This window comes from Ambystoma mexicanum, chromosome 2p, assembly GCF_040938575.1.
Source record: "Ambystoma mexicanum isolate Mex_15411 chromosome 2p, UKY_AmexF1_1, whole genome shotgun sequence".
NCBI classification, from domain to species: Eukaryota; Metazoa; Chordata; class Amphibia; order Caudata; family Ambystomatidae; genus Ambystoma; species Ambystoma mexicanum.
In genome coordinates this window covers 1,099,861,139-1,099,886,921 of record NC_090923.1, presented here as the reverse complement: position 1 = coordinate 1,099,886,921, position 25,783 = coordinate 1,099,861,139, and the positions used below count along the sequence as shown (strand labels likewise).

General features: G+C 46.0%; 1 protein-coding gene across 2 annotated transcripts in view; it reads right to left on the bottom strand.

Annotated features, from left to right (window-relative positions):
• TRPT1 (tRNA phosphotransferase 1) overlaps positions 1 to 21,032 on the bottom strand; it is a 281,545-nt gene extending 260,513 nt beyond the window's left edge. For both annotated transcript variants that reach the window (XM_069645097.1, XM_069645098.1), the window contains exon 1: positions 20,930 to 21,032. The gene's annotated coding sequence lies outside the window, so the exon portion shown is untranslated. The remainder of the gene's footprint in view (positions 1 to 20,929) is intronic.
• Positions 21,033 to 25,783: the final 4,751 nt, after the last annotated feature.

Here is a 25,783-nt window from a genome sequence, read left to right as displayed (position 1 = left end):
CATGAGCAGATTCGTCAATAAATTGCAAAGATGCTTCAGTTATTTCGAGCTGTGATATTTATGCATGAATTGGAGAAACAGAGATAATTGAATGTTTTTATCCGGTGGACATTTTATAGAGGATGTAGATTGTGTCATCGGGCTGCAAACATTTCCAATTTATCCTCTGTCTCTTCAGTTTCATCTAGGCGACATTTTTCAATGTAGCAATGATCCGTGGTTATATTCCATGGCTCGCTGGTGACATTACATTCATATTCCGGCCACTGGGCATCTGCATCACGACTCTGAACCTTGACTGGACCATGCTGTGCCTCCAAAAGTAGTTGCTCCATAGTAATATCTGTTTGGCAAGCGACATCATTAGGTCTGAGTCTTTGTGCTCCTCTTCCTCCTGGGCCTCTAACAGATTGAAATAAAAACATGTTCAATTTATAGCACACATAGAGAAGATACGAATAAAAAAAAAATAATATCAGCTAAATATCCACTCAAAAACATCTAAACAAACTGGTTTGTTCTTTACCCTTGTCTTCTTTACTTTCTTTGAAACAGTGCACTTCGAAGTGCCGACCACAAGACCAAGCTGAAAAAAAACATTTTTATAATGTATGAACCCAGCAAATTTCTTTTCCACTCAAAAAAACATATACATCCCTATAAATAGAACCTACTTTACGTACGTAAAACATTGGAACATATTACAAAACCAATCAGATGTGATGATAAATGATATTTCAGATGTTATGAATACCTCTGTTCTATGTCTCTCTTCCATTTTGACCGCTTCAGTGGTACAGTCCTTGGATAAAACATTCATTAAAAAAAGTTAATTGTCAAACACATTTAATTGTACAATCTTTTCTCTCACAAAGTACTTCTCCACAAAGTTGTTTTAAATAATTGTCGACCTGAAATGATAAGGTTAGTCGTCGTAAAACAATCAGAAAATTCTTAGCAAGATCACGTTGAACACATGGAACGTGTGACGTTTTCAACATATATATTTTACATTTCACCTGATAACCTTCTGCGATGTCACATGGAGTTGATGTGATATCCTGCAAAACGGTGATTAAAATGTTGTCTCCCAAATTAGTTTGCGCTGTAATGTTTTCATTTTAATGTATTCGGCTTTGGGTAGGAAACTAAATGTTATTAACAAAAACTGAAAACTTTCTTACAGTGAACGGCTACATGCATTTCAGTTTCATATAATGTTTTTGGGGAGGTTTTACTTTCATTGTTGGATGTCTATGGGCAATAAATACAAGGTTGTTCATTGAATGTTTTGCACTTTTCCAACAGTATTGTAAATTGTTTGAAAAATAAATATGTTAATATCAAATCAAATAAAGGAGATCCACAATTACCAATTTAACGCAATTCTAACTACGCATATACCTCCTACTCCGGACCGGTTAAATGAGGAAGCGATGGTCGAAATTCCAGCATCCCCCTATAACAACGTGATTGTTTTAATATGGATGTAAAATCTAAATTAAAAAGATATCAGATGCAGACGATGGTCCATACTGAGAGACACTCCTATCCTACAAGACACTTCTTGTCAATAACTAATATTATGCATAATATCCTTCAATATGTTTCAATTCGAAGTAGGCCACATGCATGTATTGTTCAGTCGCATATAAAGGATTAGTATAAAATAATGACTTGATAGGCGAGTAATATTGCTGTTGACACCTGAATAGTGATCAATGATGAATCTTGGTCCTTTATATTATGTATATAATCAGAAAAGAGTCCAATTGAAAAGGTACATTAGTATTATAAATTTGACCACGTCCAACGCTCAAAAACATTAATGCGTGCATGTGGCTTGGCCTCACTATTGGGATAATCGACGTGTCTGTGGTTTCCTCATTGGTGAAGGTCTGTACTTCCATCAGTGAGCGCTACGTAAAAAAAGACATTTTAACCAACAAATTTTAAATAATTAAGCGCAAGTGGGGATAGACAAAGTAGTCTAAAGTGAAAATCTTTCAAATTACAGTGCTTGGCGACGCGAGCGCAACTTGTGTAATATAAAATTGATGTAAATATTCACCAAAAAGTAAAAAATTATCATCATGTTACCTTTTCCCCACAATAATTCATTAGATTGCAGGATCACTTAGAAGACGTGGAGAGAGCACTCTTTTTTATATACCAACATATATAACAAATTCTTCGCCCACTACCATTTCAGCACATGTTGGCTCACCGGAGCCAACATGTGCTGAAATTTAGTTGTAACTGCATTGGGAAGTAATTTGCGAAGCATTGGGAAGTAATTTACAAAGACGTCTGGGGCGACACTTTTTAGTGTATTGGGATGCTTCGTGCATATCATCGGAAAAGTGCATGCTGCAGACGTGGAATCGATTGCCCCTCACGTCTTCCAGGACGTCCTTGACTCTGCTTTCAATCTCAGACAATGAAAATGTGCATTAAATCTAAATCCTGTGGGAACACATGCAGGACTGTGCCGTTTTTGTTTTGAGATGGCTCTAAGTAGGACAATCAAAAACGATACATGAAGGCATTCTTTAAGATCAGTAAAAAGAAATATAAATAATTATTCAAATTAATAAAGAATCACTATGTGCAAAGCAACGATCACATAGCTTTGTTTGTAAACTTTGTTTTACATTTTTTTTTTACTCTGTAACCTTGCCCAATTATCATAGAGATCTAATTAGTCAGAACTCATTGTTATACCGCAAATTCTAATGTATTACTAGTTCAATAAACTTTGAGCCACCAAAAGTAAACGTGTTCAAAACACGGACTACGAAACATTACATTCTGATACATTGCTCTGCAATGAAATGTGCTAATTCCAGAGATAAAAATACACAAAATGTCCCATAATGGTGAACTCTGAGATAAATTAAAATGAGAATAGAGTGTACATTGGATATAAAACAATACAAACTTTCCGAGCAGCGATCAATGAAACTACAGAATGAAATAGTTGACCAACCATTACATGGACTCTCAGATGAGCCGATTGAGCAAGCCTGGTAAAAAGAAAATCGATGGCGATATACCTTGTGGATTACAGAGATGTTCCCTAGTGAACTATCAAGGTGTTTATAAAGGCTTAGAAAAGTAGGTGTATGTGAATGTGTGACGTGTTCGTTGACACCCACCAAGCCTCGGTGCCAATGTTTGACATCCTCATACCCATGCACCCAGCCCCCTCGGGAGCGCATAATCATAGGTGCGAACTGCCATTGATACTGGAGGGGGATGAATGGGCGTGAGACGAGTGCAATAGGCCTGGAACAGTGTTCCAGGGATACATACATAGGTTGATTGCAGGGACCGGGCCTTCAAAGGGGAGTCTGGAGACATTGGGTGTGGGGAGGCCATGAGGACAATGGTCGCAGTGCAGATGACTCCTGTGAGGTGTACATGGTGTTTGGCATCTTGAGCGTCCCCATCCACCCAGCCTCTTCGGGAGCGCAAGGTCATAGGTGCGGACTGCCATTGATACTAGAGCGGGCTGGATGGGCGTGAGGCAAACGGCCCAGAACAATGTTCAAGGGATACATACATATGTTGATTGCAGGGACGTGGTCTTCAAAAGGGGAGTCTGGAGACACTGGGTGTGGGGAGTGACTCCTGTGAGGTGTACATGGTGTTTGGCACCTTGAGCGTCCCCATACAACCAGCCCCCTCGGGAGCACACGTTCATAAGTGCAAACTGTCATTGATACTGGATGGGCATGAGTCAAGCGCAAAACGCCACCAAACTTGAACCTTCTAGACGGTTGGACGTGTTGTTGACTAACTGAAAAATTCAAACAACCATTCATATTAACTCTTTTTTCAAATGTACAGGTAATGTAGATGGCACAAACAAATTACAAATTGTATTGATGCTGGGGCAGTACTGTGTGGAAAAATCCTTTGTACTGTCCATTGTCACTGGGGAATTTCACACGAATGACTCGAACGACACAGGCAGGTATTACATGTTACAAAAACCCATAGTGCAAAAACATGAAGAATAGGTACCAACTATGAAATTTCACATTCACACATATAAAAAAACAAGCCTTGTAAAAGAAAAATGTAAATATGGTTTGGCAAAGACTGTTGCACATAATATAAGAAATGTTTAAATAAAAAGCAACTACTTCATTTAATCAGTTCAGATAGTGTAAGTACCTACTCACAGGGTGTCGAACTAGGAAGATAGCTGAACAGAGCAGAAACAAGTCACAGAGTTTCGAAATGAAATACACTGACAGAAAGGAAAAAGAAACTGATGTTGTGTGATCGAAAAGGGTTTGTTTATAATTGCAGAGGAAAGAGGCGTCTTGTCATTTCTATGGAGACACGTCAATAGCTTGCGCACAGAGGATGTTGACACGAGATGTGCAAGGTTGTTGTGAAAAGGTGCGCAAGTGTCTAGTGATGTCAGCTTGAGTGGCGGCGATCTATATTCTTGCCGCGAGGGCACTTGAAGTTAGGGTGATATATCAACGGATAAGATTAGCACAAGATGGCAGCACCTAACCAGTTGTTGCCCCATCGATTGGGACAATAAGATTTCTGAGCAAACTTCCCCATTAACCTAAACTTTATTGCAAAGCATGGAGATGATGCAGTGTAACAGAGAAAAGAGGGTGAAGAGACGCTCAAGGGCAGGGGGAGGAATGCAAGGCAAGCCGTGCTTTCATTCAACAGGGTAACTTAAACAGCTAGCCTTGCTACACAAGTGTCAATTTAAGTAGCAAACCTACAGAATTGCATAGCAAATTGCTATGCAAGACTGCTTATTTTATGAATTGCACAGCAAGTTACCTTGGAGCGGGGGACACGCAGGGGTGTCCCCTCTCACCACTATTGTTTGCCTTGGCGATTGAGCCACTGGCGGAGCTACTCAGGGAGAAGCATATACATAGAGATGTACAGCTGAATAGTCACGGGTTGGTGGTATCCTTGTACCCGGACGATATGGTGCTTTTTGTACGGGAGTCGAAGACTAATCTGTTGTCGATCATGCGGGATGTAGCAGAGTTTGGGACGGTGGGATCTACTCGGGTTTGAAGGTTAACCCCGCAAAATCGGGGCTCTTTCCGCTAAGCGATCATACGAAGCACTATGCGGATGGATTGAACTTCCAGTGGTACATGGAGTACACCCAATATTTGGGGGTAGACATAGCTAGATCACCAGTGGTGCTGTTTCAACAGAACTATGGAAGAGTTTTTGAGGAGGCCAGAGTAGATTCCTGGAGATGGATCAGGCTTCCCCTCAATCTTTATGAGACAATATCAATGGTTAAGATGATCTTACTTCCCCGGTTCCTTGTAGCAATTTTTTGAATGTGCCATTGGGGTTGCCCAAGAATTACTTTGCGGAGGTGAAAAAGTGGTGTCACACTTTATATGGGCAGGGAAACAGCCGTGAGTGAAGTCGGAGAAACTGACGGCACTGTTAGAAAGGGGAGGGATGGCTTTGCCCGATTTTGAGGCGTATCATAATGCGGCGCAGGGGGCCTTATTGGCATACTGGTACATGGAGGGTACGGAGAGAAGGCATGTTGAAATCAAAAGGGCCGTGGGTGGCCCCTGCTCATCTGCAGGCAGTGATACTGGTGGTGCTGGATAGTCTGTCTAGACCCCAGAATATGGTGGAGCTGACGTGCAGAGTATTTGTGCAAATTCAGAAGAAAGGGGCAGGGGATTCTTTACTCCCCCAATCTGCCCATCGCACACATCCCAACTGTGCCACTGACTAGTGAGAAGTTTTGTACACTGCATGGGGAAGCTGGGCATCACACAATTCCAGGATCTGTTCCCCACGGGGCAGTTTCTCTCTGTGGAAGAGCTTATGGGAAAGGGGAATGTCACACCCTTGGATCTATTCTTGTATTATCGACTGAGGGATTCCCTGAAAGCAAAGTTTTTAACCTTTCCATCGCAACCCGAAGTGGTGAGTATATTGGATCGGGTGATTGGATTAGCGGAGTTGGTTTCCAGTTTGTATGGTAAGATATTTGATGGCAGGGAGCAGTGGGCAGAAACAGCTCGAGCAAATGGGAGGGGGAGCTTAGTGGGGGTATCACAGATGTACAGTGGAAATATTGTTGTGCTCAAACTAAGAAGATAGCCATATATAGTCGGTTCAAGATGCTACGCTTCAAATATCTCAATCAATTTTATTATGCTCCGACGACGCTGCCCAAATTTTCTTCCAGAGACGGTGGATGAATTAGGTATACTGCCACACCGGTTGGCTTTTTGCATGTGGCATAGGGGTGTCCGCCTGGGTTGAGGTTTTGATGTGATTAGTGATATTATCGGGGCGCTAGTGGACCACAATCCGAAGATTGGCAGGCTGGGTTACACGAAGGGTGTTGCTGGCCATGCGAGGAGACTGGTGGGGTTGTTGTTGCCGCTGGCCAAGTGAAGAGTGGCAATGGTGTGGGGCAGTAACAAGCTGCTTAGTGTCGAACATTGGAAAACTGACATTTACTCTAACGAAAGGGAGATGGAATACGGGACAATGGTACACCCCTGTGCCAAACCAAAGGATATTTGGGAGGCGTATAAACTGTATCTTCTTTGGCAGGCGGGTGAAGGGTCCTCAGAATCAGAGGAGACTATTGGGGATGTGGGTGCAAATATGTGAATGGAGAGTTTGGACCGCACTATGGATGTATGGCATATGGGCCGGATGTGGCATCGTGGAGTCTGGAGTAGGAAGGGGCCTGAGTTACCAACATCTGGTTAAAGGCTGAATATCTGTGGAAGGTTATTGGATTTGAATGTGGGGGGCTGGTGGGCTGCTGTCTCTTCAAGGGGGAAGAGGGTTTACAGTTGTTTGTTTTGAAAATAAGGTTTTTAAAAAATGTAAAAATAAAATTTAAAAAAAGAAGAAGTGGGGTGATCCAGTTCCAGTTCTTCAGTCAATTAGAACTCAGGGGGAATTACTCTTGGATGTAGCCTACGATGGAGTCAAGGCCTCGCCAATAGCAAAGTGCTCAACCATTAAAGGCCCTTATCACTTGCATACAAAGAACTGGCACTCTGACTCGCACCAGAAGACTATGGCCATGAGAAACCGCTTTGAGGTGCATACACTACACCTACAAGCCACTATTCAGCCAGAGGAAGCAGACAGTCCCAGGCTTCAGGTTTTAACACCCAGGAAGTGACAGGTAAGGATGGGCTATGAAAACCTGATGTCCTCCATCCCTCCCTCACAGAATCTGCTGAAGTTCTGACGCCAGGCCGGTAGGAGGCTGCCTGAGATGTCTCTTGCGGATTGGCTCTACCTGTCGTTAAATGCATGGGTTCACTGAATTGCAGTAGTTGGACTCTGGCCCATGCCCCTTGGAGACTATTCAACTCCATTGCCCAGGAAAAAGACCAAGAGAAGGGCAATGCCTCAAGCCATAAAGGGCTTCCTCCAGAAGTAAGTGAATAAAGAAAGTAAACGGGGGAGAAAAAGAAAGGGGAGTGTACTCCAGGGGTTTCCTAGTTCCCAAACCGTCTGGGGAAGTACTGCCTCGTAATAGTTCTAAAGACTCTGAATCTCTCAGTTATGCCACAATACTTTAAAATGGAGTGCCTACATAGGGTCATTCCGTTGGCCAGAGACAGGGACGTCCCAGCATCCATTTGAGCAATGGCCACTTCCTGGGCAGCTGGTATCATTCCAGGACATTCCATGACATTTGCAGGGCTGCCACATAGGCCAACCCGAAATACTTTCATAAAGCACTATCATTAAGCTTACAAAGGCAGGGAATGGGTACTTTGGGAACAGGGGTTTTTGGGTGCGGGCATACTTTGAACGCTCATATTTGTAATGTGATATGCTGTTAATAAAGTTGTCCATCAGTGGTCTGTGTGTTTTTTTTGGAGGCCTCTTCATCACATCAAGTTGGTATATGTGACATACGCTGGGAAAAGAAATAATCTTCATTACTTCTAGTCCTACTCTTCCTCGTCAAAGTACTTACGTCAGGCTCTGCCTGCTCAACACAGCTGAACGTGGCAATTTATTTATTTATTTTTATATAGCGTACAAGCAGCCCTGGGGCATTGAGGCGCTGTTACTTGCAGGAACTTAGTTACACAGGTACAGCAATGGTAGCAGCCGTTGACACAATACTACAAAACATAATACTGTTGTTACAGATATTGCACTTGGTCATTATATTACAACTTATGCAGTGGGTCATATGTTAAGTATTCACGCTGATGCATTTGTTATGCGTAACTGGACTCTTTTGCTAGTGCATGGTTATAACATCGGTGAGGGGCTGGGTAAGAAGAAAAATAGAGACAGAAGAAGGGTTCCTGAGTAGAGATAGGTTGCTGCACAAGTACTGCGACGAAGAAGAGTAGGGCTAGGAGTAATGAAGATCATCTGTACATAATCCCCACGTTTTAAACTCTTCTCCCTTGTCATCTTTCTCAAATATTTGGTAGGAGACACCTCGTATGTGAGAGGAGAATGTGGGGATTATTTACAGGTGATCTTTATCACTGTTCCTCATCCCAGTACACAACATGAGCTGTCCCACCTCCACGAGAACCCTTCTTTTGCTTTTCTTTCTCCTTTGCCCCGCCACTCCCATGGGGATACAAGACACACCTCAGCCCGACTCACCACAGTTACATCAACCAAGGTACAGCCCATTTAACCATTTGGGAGGGAGGGCGGAGAAAAAGCTATGGGGACGAGGATGAGTGTGACTAGGAGTAATGAAGATTACCAGTAAGTAATCCCCACATTACCTCCTCGTCCCAGTACACAACATGAGGTATACCAAAGGATGTCTTGAATGGAAGAAAGGGACACACACAAGACACCAAGGTGTGCACACCACCCAGTACCCCTTTATTACAAAATACAAATGGGACCCAGAGAGTCACCTGGTACCAACTCCCGGAATCCCCGTACCAAAGGCAACCGCCCCCGCCCTGTGACGATTCAAGCGGTAGTGACGCACAAAAGTATTAGGGTACGCACTTGTGGCGGCCGTGCAAATATCAAGCAATTGCTGGGCTAGGCGCCTCCCCTGCAGCCTAATCCTTTCAACTTCCAAACCTCCCACCAACCCCTGAGCTAGAGGTAACAGGGTTAGCCGAGCTGTCAGGAGGAAGACCGGGTCGACAACCAACTTCAAGAGGACAGTAAACAAGCCCTAGAAAGGCAAATAAGGAGCCTCCAGAAGAACCAACACCTCAGACACCATAATGTGCAGGAGAACCATCGGGAGCAGGCACGCATACAGGAGGTACTGAGGCCAAGACTAATTCATGGCATCAGTCCCCCACTGAATCAGAAACCTGGAGCAGAAATTGGAGGCTTTCCTTTTCTGGGGTAAGGCAAACCGATCCAACCACAGGGCCCCAAACTTGTTGCAAATTGCCTAAAAAACGTCCTGCTAAAGGTCCCAGTCCCTTGACGGGAAGATCCTGCTGAGCCGGTCTGTTCTGCATGGTCCACATCCGGATGTGTACCGCCCTGAGGGACAGGAGGTTGTGTGCCGCCTAAGTCCCCAGTGAGTCGGCCAACAGTCTGAGTGCTCGGGACCGGGATCCCCCTTGCCGGTTGAAGTAGGGGACAGTCGTGGTGACGTCTGTCTGGAAGAGGAAGAGCTCGATAAGCAGCAGCAAATTCCCTCCAGTTGGTGGACCGGGCAGCCTCCCTGACCAACCACTCCCTTTGAAGGTACCCCACCCCCAGAACTGCACCCCACTCTTTTACGATGGCATCAGTGGTAACATTGATCTGTCAGGGCTGGGACAAGGAAAACGCTGCCAACAGCTTGACAGTTTGGAACCAGCACTGCAGGGTCAAGGTGATCAGAATCCATTGGTCCAGGTCCGGATTATCCTCCCACCAGAACCGATGGAGATAGCGCAATAGAAGACGCAGATGGAGGCAAACCCACAGCACTAGGAAGACGCAAGAGGCCATGTGGCCAGGGGCCGTAGGCAGTGTCTCATCGGCGCCCTGGAGAACAACATGGACGGAGGCAAAGCCTGCATATTGGAAGCCTGTGCAGTGGGAGATGGATCACCCCCCTTGCAATGTCCAGAACCAGGCTCCTATGAATTGTATATTCTGGGAAGGGGTCCTATGGGACTTGCACCAGTTGATAGAAACCCCAGGTCCCTGCAGAATCCCACAGGTCAGACAGAGATGGTGACACAAAACCTCTCGGGAAGCAGCCCTGAGCAACCAATCGTCCAGGTAAGGGAAGACCTGGACGCCTCAGAGGTGAAGCACGTCCACAACAGGACCCACGATTTTCATAAAGATCCTGGGAGCAGATTTCAGTCTGAAAGGCAGGACTCAGAACTGGTAATGCGCCCCCCCCTGCGCCTCAGAGGTGAAGCACGTCCACAACAGGACCCACGATTTTCATAAAGATCCTGGGAGCAGATTTCAGTCTGAAAGGCAGGACTCAGAACTGGTAATGCGCCCCCCCCTGAGAACCTCAGGAACCAACGATGGTGTTTCCCAACTGGTATGTCGAAATCCAAGGAGGCCAGAAAGTAGTTTTCTTGGATCACCAGCCAGCTGTAAACACTCCATTTTGAAATGGCGGGTCAGAACCTGGATGGTCAGAAACTAACAGTTTAAAGGAGAGTTCCGGGACTTTTTTTTTATTGTCCCTACGGTTCGGCCATGTGTTTTTAAGCATAACTCGGTAGATCGTGGAAAACTTTCCTATGGACCTTACCCGACTTTTCGTCCATTAACGCACTCGAAATCAGCCGCCATTTTATGATAATCCTATCACTTGCCGCATCGCCCTGGCTCACCTGCTTTTGCGGCACTAAATCAAATCCCCCGCCCCCGAGGCTGACATCAGCAGACGCGTACCGCCCATTTCCCAACGCCAAAGCACGTTTCGTGTCAACAATCGCTGCGCCTCAGCTAATGAAGTGTCGCCATGGAAACGGCAGGACGCCTCTTTCCTCAATAAGTAGAAACACACCGTTTCACAACACACAGCAGCAGATTTTCGATTCCATTACTCTCGCTGTGTTACTTTGAGTATTCTGTGAATCGTTTCTGTGCTCTGGTCAGCTACCTTCGTTGATTGTAGCCCGTGTGAACAGATACCAGTACCACCGCTATAAATTATTTTACTTTCTTTACCACACAATGGCTACAATAATGCCGTATATGTACGAGCCCGAGTACACCGAGGAAGAACTACTGGAAAGGCAAGCACGCGAAAACGATGGGGATTCGGACGGCAGTTGGGAGGACCAGTCAACGGATGAAGAGCCTGGACCATGTCGCATGGACGGCGTCTCCACCTGGTGCACGTGCAATCGTTGCGAGCTAATGCCAACTGAGGAGGAGAACTGCTGCTGCCGTGAAAATTCCGGGTGCTTGGCCTACATTTCGGAAGGCGAGCCAAGTCCGCAATGCATCACCGAGCTGCCAGAGTTCAGGGAAGCCTGCCTCTCACGGACAGTGTTGAGGATGATGATGGTGCTTATGCACGAACTTTGCGGCACTGTTCGTCCGCGTAATCCGAGTAACGAGTAAGTATACTCTGGTTGTGATGTCAGTGATGCCACTACTATTTCATGGTCGTCTCCCACATATAAAACTACATTTACATATCATTCGAATGCATGTAAATTGGTTCCATGTTGTGCATTTTCTAGATAGAATTTTTTTCAAAGCAGAATGACATTTTTGTACCTGAATCGACAGTGATAAGAAAGTTGTCATTTTAATACAGTTTGCATCTTTCATTTTCACAGGTGGTACAGGCTGGTGGCCTATCGTTGCTTCACTTGGTGGCTTCACGGGAGGCTCGGACACCGCGTTCGGAGAGTAATACCTGCCTGTGCGGTACTTGCCATTAGACAACATTTCCCCAGCGACAGTGGACAATACCGCGGCTTTTCCCGGGATGTGCTGCAACCGCAACTTTACAATGTGTAATGTTTATTATTTATGTTCAATTGAAATTAAGATCTAAAATAAAACCCAACATATATTTTAACAATGGTTGTTTTGATTTTTTAAATGAATCTAGTGTGTCTCCATTGAATAGTCTTCCTGTGCCTTGTCTTGTCACACCACATGTCTCCGGCCAGCATCCTCCCTCACGCTGGCCGCCCACCTTCAATCCACATAACCGTTGAACCCATATGCAGCAGACATACATATGTTATTTTGCGGGTTGGCATCAAGCCTCCCGGCCTTGCCTCCTCCCCCAAAAATACTTACCACACCACTTTGTTCAGGGTCTCCAGGGTGAACTGCACCCATATATTCTCCTGGGAGGCTGAGGTATTTATAAACTCACCCCCCTGCCTTCCATGTACTAGATCCTGCAGCCTGCCTCTTACATGCAGTTAGATGGCCTCTCCTTGGTGAGGCCCTACGGCAAACGAGTCTTGTCTGCACGACCACCGCCCGCACCGGGGTACTTGCGCTGGCAAGTGGAGCTGTCAGGGAGCGATAAAGGCCAAGAGGTGCCAAAGACCATGTACACTTCAAAGTGGTCTATAGAGCATGGGTTGTTGTTCCCATGTCTACCGCCAGACCCCGTGTCTCCTGCCAAGCATCTCCCCTCACGCTGGACGGCCCCCTGCAATCCACATAAGTGTGTCTCCATTCACGAGTCTTCCTGTGTCTTGTCTGCACGACCACCACCCCAATCCACCCCCCGCCCTATCAAAGGCAGTTCGCACCGGGGTACTTGTGCTGGCAAGTGGAGCTGTCAGGGAGCGATAAAGGCCAAGAGGTGCCAAAGACCATGTACACTTCAAAGTGGTCTATAGAGCATGGGTTGTTGTTCCCATGTCTACCGCCAGACCCCGTGTCTCCTGCCAAGCATCTCCCCTCACGCTGGACGGCCCCCTGCAATCCACATAAGTGTGTCTCCATTCACGAGTCTTCCTGTGTCTTGTCTGCACGACCACCGCCCCAATCCACCCCCCGCCCTATCAAAGGCAGTTCGCACCGGGGTACTTGTGCTGGCAAGTGGAGCTGTCAGGGAGCGATAAAGGCCAAGAGGTGCCAAAGACCATGTACACTTCAAAGTGGTCTATAGAGCATGGGTTGTTGTTCCCATGTCTACCGCCAGACCCCGTGTCTCCTGCCAAGCATCTCCCCTCACGCTGGACGGCCCCCTGCAATCCACATAATTGTGTCTCCATTCACGAGTCTTCCTGTGTCTTGTCTGCACGACCACCGCCCCAATCCACCCCCCGCCCTATCAAAGGCAGTTCGCACCGGGGTACTTGTGCTGGCAAGTGGAGTTTTCAGGGAGCGATAAAGGCCAAGAGGTGCCAAAGACCATGTACACTTCAAAGTGGTCTATAGAGCATGGGTTGTTGTTCCCATGTCTACCGCCAGACCCCGTGTCTCCTGCCAAGCATCTCCCCTCACGCGGGACGCCCCCCTGCAAACCGCATAATGCCACGACATATACACGTCATTCATTCACAAACACACCCCTGTTTCGAATTCTTTATAACCCACTTCATATTTCTAATGAGAACTTCTTTGCGCTTTGCTAGTCAACCCGTGAAGGTGCTGGTTGTCTGCTCTTCGTCTCTGTGAACTTCCGTGACCACTTTGAGCAAACTCATCAGTTTGCAACCTGTGAACTGCTCCCTGTTCTACGACAAGAAACTACTCTGTTCCCTGCATCTAACTGTTTGCTCGTCAAGGTAAGGCCATGTACCATACTCATTTTGCGTCCAATTTCTTTTCGTTCAAGACAGTACATGCAAGGAACTAGTCACATGTTCTGAGTTTAGTCAAATTATTTTTGTATTTTTTTAAAGTTATTCAAATACTTATCCGCATGTGAATAACGTGTATAGTTCCAAGAACCAAAACATACCTTGCATTGAACCTTTTATGTATTTAATTTTTTAACACATTGGTATTCATAGAGAATTGTTGATCTTTACTTTTCAGAACTTTCCACAATGCCTGCCTGTTCCATTGGCGGTTGTCCTTCGAAGACCCATAATAAATCTGAAGGTACTATAATGCATGTTTTCCCTAAGACAATAGATCAGATAAGAGAATGGGTCCGATATTGCGGATATCCACCCTCTGAGCTTGAAAGTAGAGTCCTAGAAGTCTTTGCGGACAAGAGGGGTGATCGATACCGCATCTGCAGCAGGCACTTTACCTCTGACATGTACTCCACATCATTGCTAATAAAGAAGAACACACCGCGAGCGAAGCGAAAATTGCTCTCAACCGCTATTCCCACTCTATTCGTCCACATCCCTCCACTGGTGAGTCAAGTTTACGTATTTATCTCTCGGCCTTGCGGTAGTGTGTAGCATTAGCTAACAATAATTTCCCCATTTATGTATCCACTCAATATGAAGGCGGAAGATTCTCCATCCGTGTCGTTATTGCAGTCATCAGCCACTTCAAGCGCCTATCGGGTAATCTTACTTGGCTATTCTGCCACTGACTTGTTTTAGGCATGTAAATCAATAGTTTTAATTTATCGTGTAATTATTTTACCTAATGGTACACCCTTGTACTCGTCCTCTAGTCTTTGTTTTCAGTTATAATTATTGTTATCCAAAATAATTCAAGTACTGTCTTTCAGGGAGATGCTGAGGAGTCCAACGTATTGACGACTACCGTTGATGTCACTCAGATGCTCGAGGTACGTTTCAGGACAGTTCCATCGATGGAGATCATCAGATCTTGCATTCTTGTAGCGTGATTGTTACACACAATGTTTCTTTCGTTTCTAGCCATTGATATGTCCTTCTGTCGTCGCCCTCCTATGTGTCTTCTTTTTTCAATATTGTGTTCATTACTAATGAAAGTCCTATGTTTCAGGGAGTCGATGGAGCATTAGTCCAAGAAGAAGGGGGAGCGTGCAGTTACGGGTCGGCGCAACAGCTTGCAGAAGTGTGCACCGCAGTTACATCGTCCCTTGATGTTCTTATGCATTTCGAGGTATGGATACTGACAGCTCGATCAAGCGAGATCATATGACGTGATTACATCCGCTATACTTCCTTCTTTATTAACGCAAGTACTATGTTTCAGGGAGATGACGGAGCTTCTTCTACAAGAACATCACCCCTAGTAGTTGATACAGATTTCTGGGTGGTGACACTTCCAACGATCGAGCAAATCGAATCATATTTAGATATCCATTATTTATTTTAGACAACTGATCATTTGTGCAGGTCTATTTAGATGAGCCGTTCACGCCTGCACAAACTTTCTGTTCTTTTTATCAAAATAGAAAACCATACTAATGCAATTACTGTGTTTCAGGGAGTCACTGAAGCATCATCTTCAATAATATCATCAATGGAAGTCTATGAGGAGCCCGAGGTATGGATCTTGACAGTTCCATCTAACTAGATCAACAATGCGTGAATAATTGTCGTTTGAATGTTCTACACAAAGCGTTCATTCGTGTTTTGCTATTGAGATGTACGTGGGTATTGGTCCCCAAGTACATTTTGTGTTTTCGATATTATTATACATACTAATGAAAGTTCTATGTTTCAGGGAGTCCATGGAGCGTCAGTGCGTGATGGATGTGCTTATCAGGAAAACATAGTCGTTGCAGCGCAAGAGGAAGTGGAGACATGCACACACGAGTCGGAGCAACAGCGTCCTGATGTTGAAGTTCGAGGCAAGAAAGTTTCAAAGAAAAGAAAGCAAAAGAAGGTTAGTGTCCTGGTCACTATATTATGTTGTTTTTCACTGTTAATAGTTCAATACTGTAAGTTGTGTTTAAACTGAACACCCCTTTTCCAATCTGTCCTCTAGTTGCGAGTGGGTGTACGAACTAGATCTACACAGACAGTGAAGCGAACGAGAGATGTTGCTTGTCAAACCTTTTGGCAGGGACTTGAGACTGGAGAAGCATCGTGCCAATGGGAAGAATATGAAGTGATTGACAACGGAGCTATACCACCACCAGCCATTGATAGTGAATGTCCTCCTGGTAGTTCGGATGCAGTCGGAGATCAATTCACAGAATCCACACCCGCAAAAACTAAGACGGCGAGAAAGTTGAAGAAATTGTTTTATTCACCCATCGCCGGAGAAGGAACAGATGTTGCAATGGAAGAGAATGAAGTAGACGACAATGAAACACCATCAATATCACTGAACATAGCGGAAGACGATATCAGAGATTCTACCTTTCATGTGAGTGACATGTCCTCAACGTTACAGGCCGAACCAGCTGGGATGCAGAGTGACAGTATAAGGAAAGAGGCCAAATTCATTGTATTCGATAGTTGTTTGATTGATATTATTATTCGGATTAAATGTGGGCATTTGGTAGGTGGGGAAGTATGTGGGGAGCCATTGATTAATGTGACTCGTGCAATTCGAGGCACTAACCTTAAAATACATGCCACCTGTACAAAATATCATCCTTTCACATGGTCTGCACAACCTATGCTGGGACAACTGCCAGCAGGCAATCTACTTCGTGCAGCGGCTGCACTTTTTAGTGGTTCAAGTTTTAAAAAATTAGAGTCTTTCTTTCAGTTTGTGGGAATCCATTTCATTGCGAAAACTCAGTTCTACAAATACCAAACCGATTATCTATTTCCAGCCATTAGCGAAGCTTGGAGAATGGAAAAAATGTCTATTGATAGTACATTCGCGGGCAAACAGTTCAGGCTAGCCGGTGATGGACAGTGCGACAGCCCAGGATTTTCAGCCAAGTACTGCACCTACCACTTTCAGGACATGGAAAGTAAGAAAATTGTGAGTTCGGTGGTCGTGCAGGTGTCACAAAGTACATCCTCAGTGGCCATGGAGAAAGTTGGCTTTGTAGCATCATTGCAAGAACTACAATCGCGGGGAATGGTGATCGACCTGATAGCCACGGACAGACACGTTTCAATTGCCAAGACAATGAGAGAACAGTACAAAAATATAAATCACCAATTTGACGTTTGGCATCTTGCAAAATCAATCAATAAAAAATTGTCGGCTGCAGGTAAAAAAAAAGAATTGCAAGCTATTTCACAGTGGTCCAAGTCAATCAGCAACCATCTTTGGTGGAGCTCAAAAACATGTGGAGGGTCGTTGGAAATTCTACTGGAAAAATGGCGGTCAGTAATGCCACACTGTACAAATGTTCACCGATGGAACACGAACCAACATTTCCACAATTGTGAACATGGCCATTTGTCCACAGAGGAGGCACGGAAGAAGAAGTTGTTGATTCCTTCATCACCCACTCACAAAGCCATTGAAAAGATTGTATTTGATAAAACTATAACAAAAGCTTTGAGGGGACTCACGGAATTCTGCCACACAGGAGATTTGGAGGTGTTCCACAATATGTGCCTAAAGTACAGGCCAAAACGATTGCATTTTGGCATGGAGGGCATGATAAATCGGACTCTTTTAGCGGTCTTGGCACATAACCATAATGTTGGCCGTCAACAAAGTAGGACGACCGGAACTTTAGGGACGCTTCGCTACAATAAGGCCTTCACTAAAAGAAGTAAACAATGGGTGATCAAACCAGTGTTTGAGGATATGCAATATGAGTTTATTGAGAAACTTATTGTTGACGTCCTAGATAGGCACATAAATGGAGCTGTGAACGAACCTGTGCAGGGGACAACTGCATTGCCACCCAACATTGCATCTGTTCCATGTCCACCTAAAGAAGAACTCATTGAGAAATACACATCACGGTTTAAATGATTGTAATTTGATTGTCTGTTCTCTCAAATCTCCTCATGTCGCAGGCCCATTGAATATGTGTATCTATGTATTGTGTAAATAAAAGTGATTGCTCAGTGTACATGCAATGTGTCTCTCCACCCTTGTTCATTTGCGCATTAAATTAAACCAAACAGTAATATAAATCATTTTTCAATAAATATAGAATCTCTCCGTATTTATGGTTCTGTGTGGCTGCAAAGCACGCAGACAAAATGCAAAGATGGAGTGTAAATTTCAAGTCCTGTGAGAATGCCTTACACTGAATGTAGCTAACTTGGAATGTGTGCTCGTTCGAAGTGAAGGTCAGCTGCTTTGATTTTTTCTCGGGTGCCAGAATGGCCCACGACTCAGAATAAGGTTCTATTGTATTTTGACCTTGACAGGCCTGGACCACGTAAGAAACGATAATGAATATAATTTCAGAAACGAAAGCCATTTCATGTTCGTTCATTAGAAGAAATAACGTCGGCATAGAAGGAGTGGTATTTCGGGGCTGCCCTACGCACAGACGCAATGGAAAATGCAAATATAATGTAAGTAACTCTTTAGATGAGTTTATACCGCAATTTAATTACTATACAGTTGCTTTAAAGACGGGTTAAGTTGTACTTGTTCGTTCTATGTGGCATGTTGTTTTGTACCGCGCACTATCTTGGGGGGAACAGTCTACTTGGCCCCCTTCCCGCCCCTACCTGCAAGGCTAAAAACCTCGGGGTCATCTTCGACTCCACACTCTCCTTCTCTCCTCATATATCTGACGTCTCTAAGAAGTCACACTACCAGCTGCACCTCCTCAGAGGTATTCTTCCCTTCCTCTCCTTCCCCCAGAAGCTCACTGTCTCCCGAGCCCTGGTTCTCTCTAGGCTGGACTACTGTAACAGCCTCTATCTTAATCTGCCTGCCTCCACTCTCCGCCCTCTGCAACTTATCCAGAACAGAACTGCGAGACTTGTCCTTGGCCTCAAGCGGGCCCTTTTTATTTATTATTTATTATTTTATTACGCTACTTACCTTGTACTGCACTTCCCCCCCACCTCCTCTCCTTGCACTTTCTCCTTTTCCCCTTACCTCTGCACTTGCGCGATCTGAATGACACCTGGCCTAGTAGGATCGTTTGTCTGTCTTCCCCTTGTTCCCCTCCCTCCCTGCCTCGCCGCGCCTTGAAACACTTGTGTATAGGCGCGTTACAAATACCATATCATATCATATCATACTTTTACGGAAGCACCTCAAAACCTTTGCTTCTGCTTTCTCTCTCCCTCTCCCCTGCTACAACTGGTCCACTGTCTGCGATCTCGGTCCTGGGCCCTTCCACTCTCCACCTGCACTCCCTGTCAACCCCTGCACTGGGGGACTGTCTCAGTATCCTACAGCCCCCCTTGACGTTTAAAACCCAGTTGCACTGTCCTAGCTATGAAATAATTTCCAGACCTAATATATAAAATGAATAATTTTAATAAAGATCTGATGGTGAGACTAATTTCCTTTTTTTATGTTTTTCAAATAGATACATCGTCCATTATTGTCTGTGTCACGAGTACCAGACACCGGCGGATGGCTTCTATAATCGCCAGTTGCTTCTCCGCGTGAACAACGTTAGCACCCTGACCATTTTGTGGGACGATCGCCAAGTACAAGTATGCCCTTACGCGGTACTAATGGCTAGATGCAACATACAGACCGTTGTGGTGCCGAAGTGCCTCGTTGTTGGAATAGCCATGCGATTATCAGTGCGACCGAAGAGCTTATTTTATCGTAAACCAACACCATTTCTACTGCACACTAACATCGCTTGCCTCAAGACGAAATATTTTGGATCGAGAGCAAATAAAAATTCATTTATCTAAGACCCTGTGTACAGCAAAGGAACATCGTGTGCCTCGAAACGGAACTTTTTGGAACATGTGCAAATAAAAATGCTAATCGCTGAATATTCTCAAAACATTTGATGTCAAATAAATTTACTTTACCAAATTTACAATCTTGCGGTTTAATTTAAAAGTACAGTTTCATATTCCCAATTGTGGCGCGCTGTGTTGTTTGAGCTCATCTGTGTTGATTTCCTGGTTCTGTGTGGAGTCGCGTAGAAGACGCCTGGGCGCGTTTGCCTACGCAGCTCAGTCACGTCACGGATAGAGGCGGGGAATATGAATGTTTTGATCAAGTCTGTTTCAGGGGCGGGGGATTTGATTTAGTGCCGCAAAAGCAGGTGAGCCAGGGCGATGCGGCAAGTGATAGGATTATCATAAAATGGCGGCTGATTTCGAGTGCGTTAATGGACGAAAAGTCGGGTAAGGTCCATAGGAAAGTTTTCCACGATCTACCGAGTTATGCTTAAAAACACATGGCCGAACCGTAGGGACAATAAAAAAAAAGTCCCGGAACTATCCTTTAAGACCTTCAGGTTGATGATGAGCCTGAACTACCCCTCGGGCCTGTGGACTATATCGAATACACCCCTTGGCCCTTCTCGGTCTGGGGCACAGACCAGATAGCCCCCTTCACAAGAAGATCCTTGATACCCTGGTGCCTTGCAGCCCCTCTTATCTTCCGCCTGGGTAGAGGCGTCCTAGGGCTGAGGTGAGTCTTGTATCCCCATGGGAGTGGCCAGAGGGGGGAGAAATAGAAAAAGGGTTCCTGAGGAGTTGGTACACCTCGTGTTGTGTACTGGGATGACGAGGGGCTGGGGGGGATGACAAGGAAGGCAGGTTGGTCAGCATGCAGTATTTTTTTTTTTTTTGTATCTAGATATAAGTTGATCGTCATTTTTAATGTCTCGAGATGTCATTCTAATGTTTGGCGAATTTATTCCAGGACTGGCGCGGTCAGTGTTCTAGTTCTCAAGAGTTCACTGGGAGAGGGGCACTATTGTCGCAGGGACATTTGAGATGTATTAACTTTTCTCTTTTCAACTACTTCCCATTGCACCGAAACCTTGGACGGCTCGCAGATTACCCAACTATACTAGAAAGTTCCTCTGCAGTATAAAAACAACAGAAATGAATACAACAGTGCAAAGACAAGTTCAGCAGCATGTTAGTCTGGTTTTAAAAGATGCGCTACAAAAGCCGTCTAAACCTGCATCTTGTTTGAAATGAATAGAAGCAAACAGACTACGAACGGTGCATCTTTTGAGGTGTAAATAAAACGGGAGCAAAGAGACTACGGAAATCCCGTATAAACAGAAAGTAGCGCAGCAACCACTAACCTAAAGGACGTCACACACGGAACAGGCGATGATCTAGCGTCGCGTAACCCCAACATGGTACTCCCCTGGGAAACACAACAGAACTGTTCTACGTGAACACGCCCACAAGTTCTAAAAAAAAAACTAGAACGTGAACTTCATTCACAAAATGTATCAGCACAGAGCGCCATGATAGACAAAGCATTAGTAGATCGCTTCTCTTGCCTATGCAGGCACATGTAAATTGAAACAAAATTGTACTTGTCACCGCTTCCAATTATTGCAATACGGGAGCAGAAGACGTACTGTGATGACTTACCGGTAATCTTCATCACTCCTGGTCCTACTCTTCCTCGTCAGAGTACTTACCTCATGCGGTCCCTGCCTCTGACACAGGACTTTCTTTTATTTCTATTATCCCCTATAAATCCTCCCCTCCAACCACCTCACCCAGTTTACATAACCAAGCCGGAGCATGGGACCTTCCCCGCGGGGAGGGAGAGGAGGGTCATCAGTACTGTAACGAGGAAGAGTAGGACTAGGAGCAGTGCTTTAAGTGGGGTAAGAAATTGAGGGGGGGGCCCTCGTTTGGGGGCGTGGCATCCGCTGTGGGCGTGGCCTAAAAGTGCACAAATCATAGCAGGGTGCGCAAACAAATATATAAATGTAGTAGAGCATTTATATATTTGTATGCGTACTAATATGGTTTGTGTATTTTTCAAGCCTTCTTTTATAAACATAGCAATGTTACATATTTCTATGTTTATAAAAGGTGGCTTCAAAGTGTACAAACCATAGTAAGTTACGCACACGTGTGTGCTTACCTTACTATGGTTTGTGTACTTTTCAAGCTACCTTTTATAAACATAGACATTTGTAACATATTTCTATGTTCATTAAAGATGGCTTGAAACGTACAAGCCATCTTTTATAAAGCGTTGAGGACGGACAAAACCCAAGGTGGTTTTGTCCGTCGACAAAGCTTTATAAAAGATTCCTTGAATTGTGTACGATTCAAGCAGTCTGTTATAAACGTAGAACTATTTCTACGTTTATAAAAGATGGCTTGAAACGTACACATTTCAAGGCGTCTTTTATAAAGATTTGCCAAAGGAGACAGGCACCTCGGGCTCAGTGATCTCTGCTCAGAGCAGATAGATCACTGAGCCCGAGGCGCCTTTCACCCTCTGCGAACCCGCGGGCTCTGTGATCTAATCTGCATATTAGATCATGGAGCCCACAGGTTCGCTGAGGGTCAGTGACCTGGCGAGGGCAAACAAAGGAACTGTAACTTCCCTGATGACCCCTCAGATGGGGGGTCATCAGGGAAGTTACAGTGACTGACAGAAGTGCCAGCCAGCCTCAGCGACGCTGTGGCTGGCTGGCACTTCTGTCCACTTGCCTAACGTTACACTGGCGGGCGCATCTCCCGTCGCGGCTGCGGCCGTGGCGGGATAATGCGTCCTGCCATGGCGTGGTGGGACCGGGGGGCCCCGGCAGGGCCCCGGCTCAGCCCCACTTTTTGGAGACTGGCGGGGCCTGGCCCCGGCAGGCCCCGGCCCACTTAAAGCACTGACTAGGACTAATGAAGATTACCAGTAAGTAATCAGAGCATTACCTCCACGCCCACTCTTCCTCATACCAGTACTAACCTCATGAGGTATACCATAACAGCAACTGGGAAAAGGTCCCAATGAGACACTGAGCCAAAAACAGTACAGAAAAACGCACACCTTTAATAACTCTAAATTCACATCCCCACTGACAAAACCCCAACCCCGAAGGAACCAACCCGAGTGGGAGACATTCAAACTATAGTGGTTGATGAAAGTGCTTTGATCGGCCCAGGTGGCAGCCCTACAAATCTCCTGTAGCGAAACCCCCTTTGCATGGGCCCAGGAAACCGCCAAATCCCTGGTGGTCCGCCCCTGAATGTGCGCAGGAACAGGCAGGCCAGAAACCACATAGGCCATGGAGACCACAACACGGATCTACCGCATAGCTCTCAACTCACCCGCTTGTGGCGGGTGTCACCCGCCTTGAAAGCAGTGGAATCACCCGCCAAGTCCCTCATACACCCATTCACTTCTATGGGCCTCTCACCCGCCAAAAAGAAAATCGGGTGTTTTCACCCGCCTTGCTGACAAAAAAGGTTGAGAGCTATGTCTACCGGCTAATGGAAACCACAGAGGCCTTGAGGCCAGCACCAGCTGAGCCAAAAGTAACCAGTAGACTATCAGATTGGCAGAAAGGGGCAGTCCTAGCCAAATACTCCAACACCGCCCGCCGCACATCAGTGGTATGCCAGGCCACCTCCTCTGGCGTTTGCAGATCCTGAAAAAAGGCAGGGAGAAACAGATCCTGAGAGGTGTGAAACAGAGACACAACCTTAGGGAGGAACTCTGGATCACACCTCAACACCACAGAGTCTGGTAGCAACCTCAGGAAAGGGGCGTGACATAATAGAGCCCCAATCTCCCCAAGCCTGCGGGCAGAAGTGATGTCGATAAGAAAAGCAATCTTCAAAGTAAGATGTTTTATGTCAATCTCCGAAATGGGCTCAAAAGGAGGGGCAAACAAATCTAGAATGGGGGTCCTGAATCCAACACATATCTCCGAAAAACCCGGTCCGATAGAACCAGTTCCACAGAGGAGGAAAACCGGCAGCTGAGAAGATCCGCTCGAACATTATACACCCCCCTGACATGTGAGGCCACCAGAGACACCAGATGAGTTCCCCCCATGAACCTATTTGAGCAGCCAGAGCATTCAAGGAGTGTCTGGAACCCCCTCTGGCGGTTGACATATGCCAAGGCCATTGTATTGTCTGTCCGGACCAAAACTTCCTTGCCCTCCAGAAACACTTTGAAGTACACCAGAGCCCGGAGAATGGCACACAGCTCTCTCCAATTGGATGACTGACGGCTCTCCCCCGGATCCCACAACCCCTGGGCCGAGAGGACTCCCAAGGTTGCCCCCCAACCCTCTTCCGCTGGCGTCTTTAGTAAGAGTGGTCACAGGAGGAAGGACCAGGGAAACCCCCGCCCAGAGATTCGGAACCCCCAACCACCACTGTAGGGAGATTCTCAGAGCCGGGGACACCGGTATCAAGGCCTCGTAAGCCTGATATGTCGGGAACCAGTGGGAGAGAAGATAAGATACCAGAGTGTGCATCAAATTTGTGAGTTGTGACTTCTTGTAAAAATCAAATTTTGTTTTGATTATACACAAGAAAAAAAGAAAAAAAAAGATACCAGAGGATGCAAATGAAGACGCGTCCAAGGAACCACAAACACGCAAGATGCCATGTGCCCCTGCAACTTGAGTAAATAGCAAGCCGAGACATACTGCCTCTTGAGAATCCTGCCCATAACAGCCAGCAAGCGATGGACGCTCTCCTGGGACAGAAACACCCTCCCCATCCTGGTGAAAATCTGAGCCCCAAAGAAAACTAGATCCTGAGAGGGCTCCAGCTGAGACTTCTGCCAGTTTATCAGAAATCCCCAGTCCCGCAATTCCTGGCAGACCAACTGTAGCTGAGTCAGGACTGTCCGCTGGAGGGCTGCCTTGACCAACCAATCGTCCAGGTTGGGAGAAATCTGAATGCCTCTCAGGTGCAAATGCACCACCAGTGGAGCCCCCAGCTTGGTGAACACTCTGGGGGCTGAACGCAACCCGAACTTGAGCACTCGGAACTGAAAGTGTCGGGACCCCACTGCAAAACGCAAGAACTTCATGTGACAGGGGCAGAGAGCCACATGTTAATATGCATCCTGGATATCCAGAGATGCCATCCAGTCCCCCCTGTACAACAGTGGGAGAATGTTCTCCAAAGTCTCCATCTTAAAGCATTCCTTCCGGACGTAGCAGTTCAGTGCCTTGAGATCCAAAACCAAATGATACTTCCCTGAAGGTTTGGGGACCAGGAACACCCGCGAGTCGAAACCCTGTCCTCGAAACGGGAAAGGGACAGGCATGATGGCCGCCTTCAGCAACAATTCAGATAGAGTAGTTTCCATGGCCAACCTCTTGGTCTGTGACCTGGGAACTACAGTCCGAACCATACCAGCCTGGACAGGAGGAGACAGGAAGTTCGATAACTTCTCTGAATGGTATCCAGAACCCAGGAATCCGAGCACCACCTGTCCCTTACTGGAAAAAACTGCTGGAGATGCCCGGACACTGGGCTGTCGAAACTGTCAGGATTTCTGTCCTGGACCAGGACGTGAAGAGCGTGGAGGACCCCGACCCCCCCCCTTGATCTCTGAAAAAGATTGAGAGGAAGGGCCAGGAAAGGACCTTCCAGTCACAGTAGCCCCACCAGAGGAAGACTTCTTGGTCATTGAGGAAGGCTTACGCCGCAACTTGTCTGTGTGCTTGTCACCCCTAAACGCTTTATGCACTTTATCTTCAAGAGAGTCCCCAAAAAGTTTAGACCCATCGAAAGGAAGTTTTAAGGCAGCCACCTTCTGAGAACCTTCCCTTTTCCAATCCCGCAGATGCACATGACAAGAGAGAACTCCTCTCCCATCAGTCATTGGTCACGCTGACAACATGAACACACTGACTGACAAGAGAGAACTCCTCTCCCATCAGTCAGCGTGATCACGCTGAGCAACGTGATCATGCTGACTGATTGGAGAGGAGTTCTCTCTTGTCAGTCAGTGTGTTTATGTTGTCAGCATGACCACGCTGACTGTTGGTAGAGGACTCCTCTCCTGTCAGTCAGTGTGTTCATGTTGTCAATGTGACAACGCTGACTGATGGGAGAGGAGTTCTCTCTTGTCAATCAGTGTGTTCACGTTGCTCAGCATGACCACGCTGACTGACAGGAGAGGACTCCTCTCTTGTCAGTCAGCGTGATCACGCTGACAA